Here is a 14,341-nt window from a genome sequence, read left to right as displayed (position 1 = left end):
TTGTGGTCTGACATTGTATGGTCTTACTTCTCTACTGTCCTCGAGGCTGAGATGCCTAGAATACCTCATTATTGTCAGACCTTATGCAGACAAACTTATAACCACTGTTAGCTGCTTGAGAGCTGCTAGAGCAGGGAACCCCTGGGTTCTTTGGGAACTCTGCTGAGGTTTTTAGGCAAGAGCTTACTGTAAGAAAACTTTATGCAAATAGGCAGAGGTTAATTAGGGAACTAGAGACCTTTTATTATGCAAGGAAGGTGCTTTTGTTGATGAATACTTGGAACAGAAATTGAAAGTTCTGAGGTTGTAAAAGGCAGATTGAGTGAGGATAATAAGAAGAGGTGGATGGTATTAAAGTATAATATCCATAAATATTTATGACATATGATATGTCATATCTGTCTATCTGTCATGTCCATATCTATATTTATATGGATATGACATGGTAAAGTGCATTAATCTGTATAATTATTATATAGTATTTAAAAGATAATAACCTCCAGAGACTCCTATTTGTATACTTGGTGGAACTGTTTGGAAAGGATTTGTGGGTGTCACCTTGTCAGAGGAGATGCGACATTGGGGGATGGGACTTTGAGGTTTCAAAAGTCCATGCCATTTCCAGTTCCCTCTCTGCCTAGTGCTTGTGGATCAAGATGTAAGCTGGAAGCTACTGCTCCAGTGTCATGTCTGCCTGCCTGCCACCAATCTCCTCACTATGATGGTCATAGAGTCTAATCTTCCTGAGCTATGAGCTCCCAGTAAACTCTGCTATAAGTTGCCTTGGTCATGATGTCTCTTCACAGCAAAGTAACTAAGTAGCAAATTTACAAGGTAAGGAGAGAGATGGAAGGGATCGCCAGGCTGTTCTTTTCCCTTAGGGTATTGGCCCATGAAATTCCCTCCCCAAATCCATGCCTCAAGCTTGCTTCTTCTGGGACTGTTGACCCCAATAGGGAAGAGAATGGGAGTGTGTCCTTGTCAGTGATGTTGAAATCAGTGGTAGCCAGTGTCCCCAGCCTGTGGCATGGGCGAGTGTCCTTCATGGCACTGATTTGAAGGATGAAGTCCTTTGAGCCCACTCAGCTGACTTCTTCCAGCTCCCCACTACCTGCTTGTCCGGTTCTCTCCCTTCCCATCCTCAACAACCCCACCCCACCCCTGCCCAGAGTTCAAGCTCTTCAACATAGTTCATGAATCGATTATAGTCCAGTATTTGTTCCAGTAATCTGAGGCAAACAAGCCAGATCCACAGGTCAAATCCACGTGTAATCAATAGTAGTAATGCAACATTAAAAAATAAAACAGAAGCTGGGTGGGGGTGAAGCACAAAGTGAGAACAGAGAGGGGCAGCTCAAGGAAAGCTTCTCAGAGCAGGCACAGCATCCCTGGACCGGGAACAGCAAGCACAGATGCTCGGAGACAAGAGCTTGCTATATCCCAGGTACACCAGGAGACATCTTAGCTGGAGCCAGGCAGGCAGAGATTTGAGCAGAGATACAAGGGACCTGAGAAGTCATGGGGAAACCAGATCATGATTCAGTGTTTTGCAAGCACATCCTTGGTTGCTGGGTTGTTGAGAGGTTGTAGGTGGACCCAGGGAGACCAGACCGGTGGGGACCGATGGGGACCGGTGGGGAGTGGTTATAGTGGCTTAGACTCCAGCAATGGCTGAGGAGAGGTGGTGAGTGTTCAGTTCTAAATCCAGCCTAGGTTAACACCCTCTGCACAGTGGGAGAAGGGGACAGAGCAGGGGAGGGACTCAGGAGACACCAGCTCAGCTCTTAAGTCCTGGTGCCTCTTAAGACTGTGAAATCATCTTAGCCCATTTTGTACCAGAATCCTCCTGTAAAAGGACCAGTTCCTCATAAGGACGTAGGAGGTTTGTGTAAGCTGATGTATACAAAGCGCCTTCTCTGGTCCCTTCTTTCAACTCACAGCTGGCTTGGGTGCCTGCGCCAACCTTCACACCCTTTTATCTTGGGACTTACTTCGCTCAACCCCGAGGCAGGAGAGATTATTGCTCCTTCCTCTGGTGCAAAATAGCTGTGTGATGCATGGAAAATGGGCAGAGGTGAGAAAGAGGGGAAAGCCCACATTAAGGATTTCACGTGCGGATATTAGTATAATATTTGAGCTCACATCTTCTCACCAGCCAGCAAGGCTTGTCTTCTCAGAGCTTATTGTTTGAGTACATCAAACAATGAGTTAAGGCCTTGGCTACGGTTTTTACTTAAATAAGTCTAATTAGGGAAGGCATGTGCTCTAATTTCCATACTTCAAAATTTTATCTCCTCTCTGCTTTTGGCTTGTAGGAATTATTTGTTCAAAGATGCTAACTGGCGGTTTGGGTTGGGCCTGCTTCAGACTGAGTCTGAGCTTCCTTAACTCTCCAAGGAAAAATTCCATCAATCCTTTAGTGATGACATTTTCAAACAGATTAAACGTGATGGGAATCATTTAAATCACGACTGATATCACTTGTGCCCCAGGTTGGTGCTTACAAAGGTAGTGACTGGTCGCTCTCCAGCAGTTCTAAGCTGATTTCGTTTTACTTTTTAAGATTTATCTTTATGTCTATGTATGGGGCTCTGCGTGTAACTGCAGTACCCACAAAGGTCATAAGAGGGCATCAGATCCTTGGCCCCACAGTTCCTGGCAGATGTAAGATACAGATGTAGGTGCTGGGAATCAAACCCAGGTCATCTGCCAGAATGTCAGATGCTCTTTAACTGCTGGGCCTTCTCTCCAGCCCCTTTTGGTGAGTTTCAAGGCTTTCATTTCCCATGAGCTGACAGAAAGACCCAACCCCAGGATAGCTTTCGTCTGTCAAAATATTTCTGCCTGGGATCCTGTTGTTCACCATGAAACAACTTGATCTTTGTGGGAACCACTGTGTCCTAGTTAAAGCAGGCTTTATAGGTTGAACATTCCCCAGAACATCTGCAGACCTCCAGTGTTTCACAGCGGGACCTTGTTTGGAGGCAAAGTCTTTATAGAGCAGCCAAGTTAGAATAAAGTTTGTAGAGTAGAGCAGAATCCAGTATTGCTGGTGTCCTTATAAAAAGGGTAATTTGGACATAGTGTCAGACATGCACCTAGGGACCATGGTGTGGAAACCAGGCCATGGAGACCAAGGGTTTGGGTTGTGGAATGAATGCCTCAGAAAGCCACCAAGGGAGACATGGGATGATCAGTCTCCGGATCTTCAGAGACAGTCAACCCTCTCTACTCTTTGATCTTGGTCAGGCCTCTAGAGCTGTGAGAAAAGGAATTTCTACTGATTTAAACCACCAGTTTGTGAAATTTTGTTACAGTAGCTCCAGGAAATGGATATGGTCAACTATAGTGATTCCTTGTTTTAATTCTTTTTTTAAACCATTGTGTGTGCATGATTTGTGTGTCGAGGAGGTGTTTGTGCCATAGCACATTTGTGGAGGAGGTCAGTGGACACTTTGGGGAGTGAGTTCTTTTTCTATCTTTGTGTGGATTCTAGGAAGCAAGCTAGGTAACAGTATAAAGGTTGTGTTGCAAACACCTTCACTTGCTGTCTTAGGGTTTCATTGCTGTGAGAAGACACTGTGACCAAGTCATCTTTTATAAAGGCAAACATTTACCTGGGGACCAGCTTACAGTTTCAGAGGTTCAGTCCATTATCATCATGACTGGAAGCATGGCAGCATCCAGGCAGACGTGGTGCTGGAGGAGCTGAGAGTTCTACATCTTGATCTGAAGACAGACAGGAAGAGACCCAAATCCTCATACTAGGCAGAGCTTAAGCATAGGAGACCTCAAAGCCCACCCACACAGTAACGACACCACAGCTACTCCCAACAAGGCCACACCTCCTAATAGTGCCATTCTCTGTGGGCCAAACATTCAAACACATGTGACTGGGGAGCAAACCTATTCAAACCACCACACTCCCTGAGCTTTCTCACTGATCCATTGTTTTCCTTATTGACCAACATGAACGAAAGGCTCACCAGGATCTGGCCCCATTACAGGTAGAAATGTAAGCAGCCCTGATGGCCTGGGCAGCTCTTGGTTAGCAGATGGCCCTCTGTGGCCCTTATATTGTAGTTCATTATTTACCGTCTAAGCAGATGCAAATTCATGGGACCCCAGGCATATATATGTCCATGGATAACTCCAATTTGCAACGATAGAAATAAATAACAGAAGTAAAAAAAAAATTGAAAATAAGCTTAGGGCAGGTGAGATGGTTTGCTAGGTAAAGGTGCTTGCTGACAAGCCTGACGACTTGAGTTCAATTCCCAGAACCCAGAAATGGAAGGAGAGAGCATGCACACATACATACATATATACATACAAGTGCACACATACATATGCACATATTCACACACAAAAAACAACAAATGTAAAAAATGTAAGAGAAATAATCTTGGAATCATGAGAGAGAGGAGGAGGGAGGATGGATGGATGGATGGATGGATGGATGATGGATGGATGGATGCAGCTTAGACTTTGGATCTGAGTTCAAGTCCAGTTTTTATGGTGATTCCAAAAGGCAAAGCATCCCGCTTTAGGGTTCGGTGATCTTACAAGTTGGGTTATTTGTGTGGGACAACTAGGTGTAGAATTGCTGGGTCTCAACAGTGATGCTATGTTAACCCTTCGAGGAACTGCCAGCGCTCTCCAGAGCGGTCAAACGTGCACATTCCTGCCAGTGTATGTAGGTTGTAGGTGTTCCGCTTCCTCCCCACCGCTCCCTGTCTCTTTTTGCCCGCTGAGTAGTATCTCGTGGCAATTTTGTGCTGAATTAAAATTTTTCTTTCTGTGAAAGTTGTCGCTATACGTGTTACTGGGCAAACTATCCTTAACTTACTTAACAGTCTAGTACAGGCGCGCATCCTGTGTCACCCTAGACAAGTGGACCAGGCAGTCAGTTGTGATTCTTCCGTGGGGCAGCTGCTGCTTCGTGGGTATGACAGAGGAATAAGAGCGTCTTCCCACCAAAGCCAGCTGGAAGCCAAAATAGAATTCATACCCTCTTTGGAGAAAAGCGGCCCAAAGCTGGGACTTCCTTCAAAGAGCAAGTGGCTGAACAAATGCAGGGCACCAGAGCCAGAAATAAAGTTAGGTGGGTGAATAAATGACTCTAGCTTTGGGGGTCAGGTACACTTGCCCCGTGGCAGCTTGAGCAAGCTACTCGGGGCAGTTGGAACCTGTTGGTAGTAACTCAGTCACCCGGTGAGATGCAAGATGCCTGGCTCAGGGCAGGCACTCAACTAACGTTATCTTCCTTTCTTTAGATGGCTCTGCTGTTAGCGTCAAGATATTTTCCTCTCCAGATTCAGTCCAGCATCAGCTATGGCAGAACACAGGGCTGATTGTGTTGTTTCGATATCCTCTCTTTGCAGAGGAATAATGAGCTCTTGGCAAAAACTTAGCGCTGTTGGAAATGAATATTGCAATTTGGTAGCTGGTGACTGACACATGTTTGCTAAACAGCTATTCAGTCTTGAGCAAGCTCACCCAGAATCGGGGGAAATGGAGGAATCCTGAAGAACAGTTTTATCCTCTTTGCCAGGTATATATTGGGAAAAAAATCTTTGGAAAGTCTCGGCTTTTTAAATAAAATATTGACAAGCCTAAGAGTTCAAACTACCCTATATGAAACTTAAGTGATAGTAGACACACAGGTGTCAGATTCTTTCCAAAGCCTCTTTGCCTTGAGTTTTGGGTTTTGGATTTTGTTCTTGTTTTTAAGAAAATGCTGGTCCTTTGGTCTCTGGGTCTTTTTTTTTTTTTTAAAGCCCTGCAGGGAAGTCATAGTAACAGGCTTCATGTCTGATTGGGTTCCATGGCAACAAAGGGTTGTGACTTTATTAAAAGAGATCGGAGCATGCCAAGAAAGATAAAAATCAGAACATGTCCGAAGAGATGCATGTGTTCTGAGGACCGTGTGTCCTGGAATGGGATCGGTCACCAGTCTCTGTTAGGAACGTGAGGCCCACAGCATTGCCTTCCTGCCCCCCCCCCCCCCAGCTCTCTCATAGGACTCACAGGGGTCAGGGCTCTCTCTCTTTTAAAAACACATTTGCATGTTTGCTTTTCATTCATTCATCTCACTTTTAATATCTTGATGTATTGGGGGGAATCCATAGTTATTCAAAGAACCGAGGCAGGAAAGGATTCTGGTTTTAAAGGTAGAAGGGCTTATACGGCATCCTTTCTGAAACCCTTTACAGCTGTGAACTGTGCGATCACGTGGGAGGGCCAATTAGAGGCAATTGTAACCAGATAGAGCACTCCCTGAGACAAAGCTTGCTCCATGCTTTCCAAGCTGCAGCTTGGGGGGTGGGGAGGAGCAGGGAGGGTCTCCTCCTTGTTCCAGTTAGAAATGCTGAATCCAGGCGACAGGGGTCACAGGGGTAGCCATCCTTTCTCTCCAGACCAGGACCACAAGGGGCTGTCTATTGCTAGGACTGTTAAGCTCAAAGTACTAACACTGAGGAAGCGGTGAGGAGGCTGAATCATCCTGTGCTCCCTTACCCGGATGAACCTTGCAGCGATGCTGCTGTTTCCTTTGTCAAGGATAAACAGTACTCCTTTCCCCTCATTCTCATACTGAAAGTGAAAGAGACTGGAGAGGGCGGTCAAATCAGACAGGTCACCCTGTCTGTCATCCTCCAAGCCGGTGGTGGCGTGTTCTGACCTGCATCCGGAACTCAGACCTCGTTAGTCACGTACGTACAGCCTCCTCACGGTGAATCAGGAACCTCACAGATACTCTGATGATTAAACATAGCAGGCAGTATTGGTCGGTGAGCAAAGCATTAGCTCACCACCACGTTCCGGGCCCCCAGCCATAGTTAATCAGTCCTTGGGGAAATTATATAACTCAGTCAGCCCTGGTTCCTTACTTCACAGTGAGCTTGGCCTCAATGGATGCTTCCCAGACTTCCCTGTGTAAAACAGCCTGGGCTCCAGCTTTGGGCACGGAACCTCCTAGAAATTCTGATTCACTGTCTGGGGTGGGGCAAGCAGGGCTGGAGGCCCCAGGTGATCTTACGAGTGGATGTTCTGGAAATACCACTCACCTGGCTCGCTGATGTCAAACTAGTTGGTAAAGGAAAGCTATCTGGTGTAGATTCCCATTGATCAGGATTAGGCAGTGGCTGCCAGGCTCAAAGACAGGGTCCCACTTACCTGATCCGTCTCAAACGCAGCTCTTCTCCTTGCTTGCCCACCAAGTCTCTAAGGAACCAGAAGAGACGGGTTGGGTTTGTTCATTCCCAGGGGGTCACATTTCAGCGTAGTGCAGCTCTGAACACTCACGTTACGTTCCCAGAGCTCTCAGCTCCCTGCAGTGTTGTCCCCTTAGATAGAAAAGCGGCCACTAAGCAGTTACTTCCAGTGTCCAGAGACGGCAGAATTAAAGAGTGGATCCGAGCCCTAAAAATTCCATATGTCCTACCCAGAACCCCGTTGTTGTTTTTAACATAAGGGTTTTTTTTTTTTTTTTTAAACAAGTCGTTCTTTTTAAGATTTAAAACTAAAGCTATGAGAAACCAGCCCCGCCCAGCTAACTTCAAGTTCAGACACACGTTCAGCACAAAGGAGATGACCTCATGGAGTCACTTAGATACTGGACTTGCACACAACCCAGAGCCAGGGCCTTAGAGAGAAGCCGGCCCAGGTCACCACAGAACCTGAGTTTACTGGTTAAATCATTAACTGCTAAAGCAAGCAGGGTTCGGTGTATGTGTGTCCTCTGTGCACTCAGCTTGTGCCTAGGTTTTGTGTTTCCCACTGAAGAAAGATTAAGTGACATCATTGGGTAAGGTTCTCAGTGTATTACACGAACAAGCCTGAATTGTGAAGGCTCATCTTTTTCCTAACCAGCTTAATGTAAAAAGTGTACATTCAGGGGCTAGAAAGATGGCCCAGAGATTAAGAGTGTGTGTTGCTCTTCCAGAGGACCCGGTTCAATTCCCAGCACCTCAGTGGTGACCCACAATCACCTGTAACTCCAGTTCCAGAGGATCCAGTTATGGGCACCACATGTAAGTGGTGTATAGACACACCCATGCAGGCAGAAACACCCACCCACATATGTAAAGTAAAAATAAGATGATGCTAAAAGCATGTTTGAGTGTAAGTTTATTGGAAACAACAGATTCCATAGTACCAAAGGTCTTTAGGTGAAAACTCTGTTCGGCCCTATCTGCCCCTGACCTGAGGTAGTGAGTCCTATTCACTGTACGCTGTCCTCTGCCCAAATGCTTCCGGCCGGTCTTTACCGCCTCCCCACTGACATGCATACTACTCAACCCCTTCCCAGGATGTCACTGTTCAAGTTCTTCCCAGGACTTTGCGGCCCTTTATTTGTTTTTCCTGTCTTTGTTTGGATTTATATAACACTATATTTTAAACCTCTGTCCTTTTTTTCTCACCTGGATTTAAACATTTGGGGGGGGGTGTTAAGGATCAAACCCAGGGTTTTTTATGAGTCGGAAAAGTGCTAAGCTACCAGGATGCAGCCTCAGTACCCTCCCCCAACCCAACTGACTTCAGTGAGTCAATCAAAGTGTTTAGGCCACGGATAGGTACAAATCATTGCCCTCCCCAAAGCTGATGCCAGTTTGCTGGAAGCTTTTTTTTTTTTAAACCTACAGACCATTTTCCCCCAGCTTGGCTGCTGTCATGGCCGGCTGATGGCTGTCTACCCCTGTCTGTGTACACAGAACCTGAGGCTTCATCCAAAGAGACCCCTGGATAAAAAGAATGGACTGAGCTGTTGGTAAGGGAAAAAAAAAAAGTACAGTATGCCTACAGTGTTCTGAGGGAGCAGAGGAGAGAAAACCCAGCAACTGAATTTGCAGAGGGCTTGAGGTCACTGAGGTCATAGATCCTGGGCCTCCATTTCTATGGAACTGTGTATGGACGGCTAGTGGACAGATGGGCTTTGTAGTGTTAGCGCGCAGATTCGATGGGCTTCCATCCTGATAGACTTGAGTTTAAAGTACCTTGCCCTGAAAACGTGGGTTTAATGCACCTGACCTGTGTGGCGCAGCACAGTCCACTGCAGAGAAGCGCCCTGGCTCATTTACTCTCAGTCCCTGAGCGGAGCTATGCCCTGCCATCTCCTGGCACCTCCAGGACGTTTCAAACCCTGGGTTACCAGCCCAGGAAGAGATATGAAATCTGAGACACAGTTCCCCCTGGGCATACGTTACTTTCATACTATCATAAAGTTTAAAAATTTGAGGTCGACCCTCCTGAGTCAAATCTGCAGCCATCTATAGTTTTTTTTTTTTTTTTTTTTTACACAAAGTGTTCATTCGCAGTATTAAAAATAAGCAGGTGAGCCCAACCCCCTCCGAAACGCATGCATTTCTTACAGAGTGCTCTATTGACTTGACATTTCGTTTGACGGGAGACCCATTTGGCAGCATTTATTATTAAACACTTTTTAGACCCTGATTTAAACTGAGACGGAGGGACCATCCAATATTAGCTTCCGCAGGCATGCTGCTTCCTAAACATTATAGCGCAGTTACACACAGGCGAGGTTTTATTAGACTGACAAAATTCCTTTTTTCCCCCTAAACCTCATTGTCCTCTCCTCCCCCAAACAGCTAAATTAATACCTCTGTGAAACCACCCAGCAATTTTGGGATCTTGGCATCTGAAATTTAACCTCGAGGGGAGGAAGCTCCCGTTTCCCCTGGACATCCTGGCTCAAGCTTTTCACCTGGCTTTGTGGTGGTTCTGATATTTAAGAATCCGTGCATACAAGGAAGGTCAGATGGGATCTAAAGACGGGCGGCTGACAGTAAAAAAGCCAGTGGTCTGCTTGTATGAGTTAACAACTCAAATTATAAAACGAAGCGCTGTATAATCTTAAAGGGCAGGAGGGAAATACGAAACATCTCCTGTCTGCTGTGATATTAGGGCCCTTTCTGATCTTGTTAAATCTCAAGAGAAAATTCCTTAGCTAAAAGCAGAGTCTCAGAAAGGCTAATTTAATTGCCCAGGGTTACTCCACAGAGCTGGGTCTTGAGCGGGTCTGCCCGGTCCTTGAAATCCATGCCGGTCCTTAAGAGTACAGGGTTCCTCAGGCTTGATGTGCAGAGCCCCGCCATGACACCTGTACTTAAGCACAGGGAACTCCATGGTCGTCATGCCTGAAGCTGAGAAGTTGAATCCTCTAGCCGCCGCGTGGATGGCACAGTCCTGCCTCTGCCTCTCTAATGCATGCACGCTGTCTTCTGACTGCCTGAGCCCGGAGCTAGAGATTCCTTGCGCTAATGCAGCCTTACGTCCCCTTTCCACCCTCATCCCTGGGCTCCCGGGCTGCTAGGGATCTGGCAGATGAACTCGGTTTGATTTAAGGTGGAGCATTCAGGATCTGAACCCCAGGGCCTGGTACCTCCATTCCTCTACCATCTCTGTTCCTTCTACCCTATTTCTCAAAATTTGCATTTCTCAATGTGCTAACCTGGAGCAACTTTGGACAAACAAACTGGTCTTTCTGCTTTAGGGAAAAAAAAAAAAAAGCTAGCCCCTCCCCCTTGGCAGCTCTTCTGTGGTGTTCCCTTAGTACCAAGTCCTGTCAGTTATCAGTGACTATCATTGTCTCTTCCTCTGTGGCGACTAGACAAGAAAGGGGCTATGCCCCTCTGCCTCCCCAGCTGTGCCTGACACTGGAGGCGCCCAGAGCGTCTGTCTTGGAAAAGAATCAACAGAGGAAAAGATCTCCTGACCCTGCATGTGGCCTGTACACTACTTCCACTTCCCTTCCTGCTCACTGAGTGTCTGCATGTGTGCACGTGTGTGTGTGTGTGTGTGTGTGTATACATGTGTTCTGTGTTCTGTATATGTGCCATGTGTGTATGTATTGTGTGTGTGCGTGTGAGAGAGAGCACGTCCATTCCACTGTTTTGCATTTGCCCCACCACCCTGGATTTGTTCAGTTGAGAGCTTTTCCTTATACTCAAGAACACCAACCAGGCTAACTGTGAGTTGTACTGCACTCCCAGGGTTACATGATAGCAAGCCTCTGCCCTAGTAGGCCTCCCTGCAGAGCCGGGGAGACTATGGCTTGGCCATCAGCACAAAGAGCCCATTTGTACAGCAGGGTGCTGAATACATCGTATTATTGCTGACAGTTGTTCTGGGCTCAGTACAGGGCGTGGAGTTTCCCCCGAGACCAACACAGGAATATCCAGAGATAGCGTGTGTCGCTCTCCAAAGTCCAGTGTGAGTCATCACCCGGAGGTACTGGGAAGAGTGTCAGCCTGCCTGTGTGCACAGTCGGCTGCCTTGGGCAGACAGGTGAGAGAGCCTTGCTGGGATTTTGTTTTTTGTTTTTTGTTTTTTTGTTTTTGCTCCTGGTTTGTCCTGTGGCATTTGGTAAGTCTCTTTATAGCCCCTTCAGCTTCAGCTAGAGCATTAGAAATTCATATTGCCAGGCCTTTTGTAATTAATAATCTGCAAGATGCTTGAAGGAAATACAAATTGTTTTTGTCTTTACTAGTTGGTCTTTGTGCTTTCTCAAATCCCTCTCTAATTTCCCAAGTGGATTTCTAAATATTTAAATTCCAAAATTCCTAGTGAGTCGGCAAATTCCTTCACTGTTCATTCTTTGTAGAAGTGCAACTCCAGTAAGAGTAGTTAAAGAGAGCTACAAATACCAGGCAGGGTTCTAGTGTGGGGGCTCCAATTATAAAAAGACCAGTTCTCCCCCCATCCCCCCTCCTGTGGGTCTCTGAGCTGGCATCTAACTTCCTACTTTAACATTCCATCTTCCTACAACGGCCTCCTTCATTCCACTCGTCCTGGATAGAAACCCAGGCTTCTAGAAAATTAACTGCCTTTGTGACACCTTAGGCTACCACAGGCAAGAAGGGTGTGGTGAATGCTGCCCGGTTGGGTTGGGGAAGGAAACAAACTAGGGGGAATACTCTGTGAATCAGGACTCCTCTACCCATCCTGGGACTTGTAGGTGGGACATGGTGGTCTCAGCGGAGGTGAAGAATCTTGTATTTGTGTGTCCCATCCTGGAGCTGCTGATGTCACAGAGAACCAGTGTTCATGTGGCTGTGTGTGGGGGCACATGTACTGCGGCAGACTTTAAATAGTGATCTTCCTTTTATTCCTTAAATTATCTATCTATCTATCTATCTACCTACCTACCTACCTACCTACCTACCTACCTACCTATCTATCTATCTATCTATCTTAGTTTTTGAAGACAAGGTTTCTCTGTGTAGCCCATGCCGTCTTTGAACTCAGAGCCCGCCTTTGCCTCCTGAGTGCTGTGGTTAAAGGTATGTGCAGCCGCCACCCAACACATTTAACTGAGGTCCTTTTCTTCCCCCTAGCTGGTTCTTCATCAAAGGCTTATCTAGAATTCCTTTAAAGAGGGTGTGTTCTTGGAAGCTGTCCTCCAATTTTCAGAAACCATAATAACTGTTTGTTAGAGGGAGTGACCAGTTAGAAATATCAACCCTCAGATTGTAGGTGGTAACTTTCTGTTATTTAAGAAGAAAACCCAGAGTGTCTAATTGTTCCAGCAGGCAACAGAGCATCCCATAGCCTCAGCCCTGTGACAGAGCATGGCATGCACAGGGTCCATTGGAATAAAAGAGAAAGTGCTCCCTAGATCCTACCGCTTGTAAAACAGGGCTGTTCACAGAGATAAGGTGTACTCTGTCGAGCCATAGATTGGAAAACAGGCTGTTCTGGGGATCCCCTGTTCATGTTGGCGCCCCTTCCACCTATACAGCTCCTTCCATTTTCTCTAATTCTGGTTAGAGTGGGGGTTGGTGGCTTAGCTATCCTATCAGGGGCTTAGCATTCACCATGGCCAGGGGCTTTCTCCTGACTGTATACTTCACTTTCTTGGATGTGACCTGGTAAGGACAATGATGGGAAGACAGGACCAAAAGCAGGGGTGGCCTAGGAGCCTTTAAATCTGGGTCATAATTTCAATTGTAAAAACATACAAAAGTTGCTATGCTGGCGATATTAAGTAAGTTAAGCCCATCTTATAAGGGCTGCTACTGTGCTTCTTTCCTGATGTTCCCTAGATGCTATATAGATTATAAACCATGTATGTATGCATGCCCTAGCAGTAGAAGCAAAACCAGGAACAAAAGAGGAGGTGTGGGGGACCATGCTCAGCAAGTGACACATACCATACTTGTATGAAAATGTCTTACGTCACACAATGGCAGATATATTGAAAACAGTCTTTACTTGTAATTTTTATAAATGCTAAGGGGTGGGTCCGGTGGCATGCCTTTAATTCCTGCACTCAGAGGCAGAAGCAGGCAGATCTCTGAGGACTCGAGACCAGCCTGGCTTACAAAGCGAGCTCCAGACCATCTAGGGCTCCATAATGAAGACTCCTAGACAACCACTACATTTACGTGCAAAAATATTTTTCTCCAACGGTAAACCGATCTTTAATGTCACTTTATTTTCTAAGATGTTTAAGTTCTTCAACTTTGTGACTTAGTAAAAATACTTAAAAGAGACATTGTCTAGCTAGACCTGTGGTTCTCACCTTCCTAATGCTGCGACCCTTTAACACAGTTCTTCATGTTGTGGCGACTCCCAACCATAAAATTATTTTTGTTGCTACTAAATAACATTAATTTTGCTACTGCCACGAACCGTAATGTAAATGTCTGGTATGCATAGGAGACCCCTGTGAAAGGGTCATTTGACCCCTATAAAAGGGCTGTGACGTTGAGCTCTAAAATAATTCTTACTATGTAAGCTTTCTTCTGTGTTAAAAAAAAAAAAAAAAAAAAAAAAAACCCTCTTTAACTTTTTGTTTAAAAAACAAAACCCAAAACACCTGGGATTCCAGCATACACCTTAACCTGGGTCTTCCCGTGGTGATTACCCACACTGCTGGTGTCTCCCAGTCCTGTCCCACTGGACAAGGTCTTCAGAAGTCAGGCACATGAAACCATCATATGGTGACAGTGTCGCTCTCTGGGTGGCAGGGGGACCTGCTTGGTGCCGTTGTACAGTTAATTGTCTCATTTTTAATGATCTGGGAGGAGAGTAAGGTCAAATAATAATGAGAAACCCAGTGAGTCCGTAAACCAGGAGCACAGTCCTTTGTTTCCAAGTGGGTCTATGTGTCAGACTTTCTGTGACTGCTGATGAAGTAGGTTTGTTTACACTGGTTTCACCCAGACACTTGAGTAATGTTTTCTGCTGTGATAAGAACATAGCTGTGATGTCACCAGGTGAGGGTTTTTTTCCCCACACTTCATTATAGTCTTATAGGACTCATGTATACGGTCAGCCCATAGGCACTGCAGACAATGAATCACTGTGCTATGTGTGC

General features: G+C 45.9%; 1 protein-coding gene across 2 annotated transcripts in view; it reads left to right on the top strand.

Moving 5' to 3' along the window:
* Positions 1 to 14,341, top strand: part of TMCC3 (transmembrane and coiled-coil domain family 3) — a 68,928-nt gene that overhangs the window by 21,972 nt on the left and 32,615 nt on the right. Inside the window, exon 1 of one of the 2 annotated variants that reach the window (XM_080935048.1) lies at positions 11,193 to 11,307. The exons of the other annotated variant lie outside the window; for it this stretch is intronic. The gene's annotated coding sequence lies outside the window, so the exon portion shown is untranslated. Of the gene's footprint in view, positions 1 to 11,192; positions 11,308 to 14,341 lie in introns of those variants that run through there. 2 annotated transcript variants of the gene reach the window in all.

This window comes from Micromys minutus, assembly GCF_963924665.1.
Source record: "Micromys minutus genome assembly, chromosome: 22".
NCBI lineage: Eukaryota > Metazoa > Chordata > Mammalia > Rodentia > Muridae > Micromys > Micromys minutus.
The sequence above is the reverse complement of the archived record's forward strand: the minus strand, read 5'-3'. Positions and strand labels throughout refer to the sequence as shown.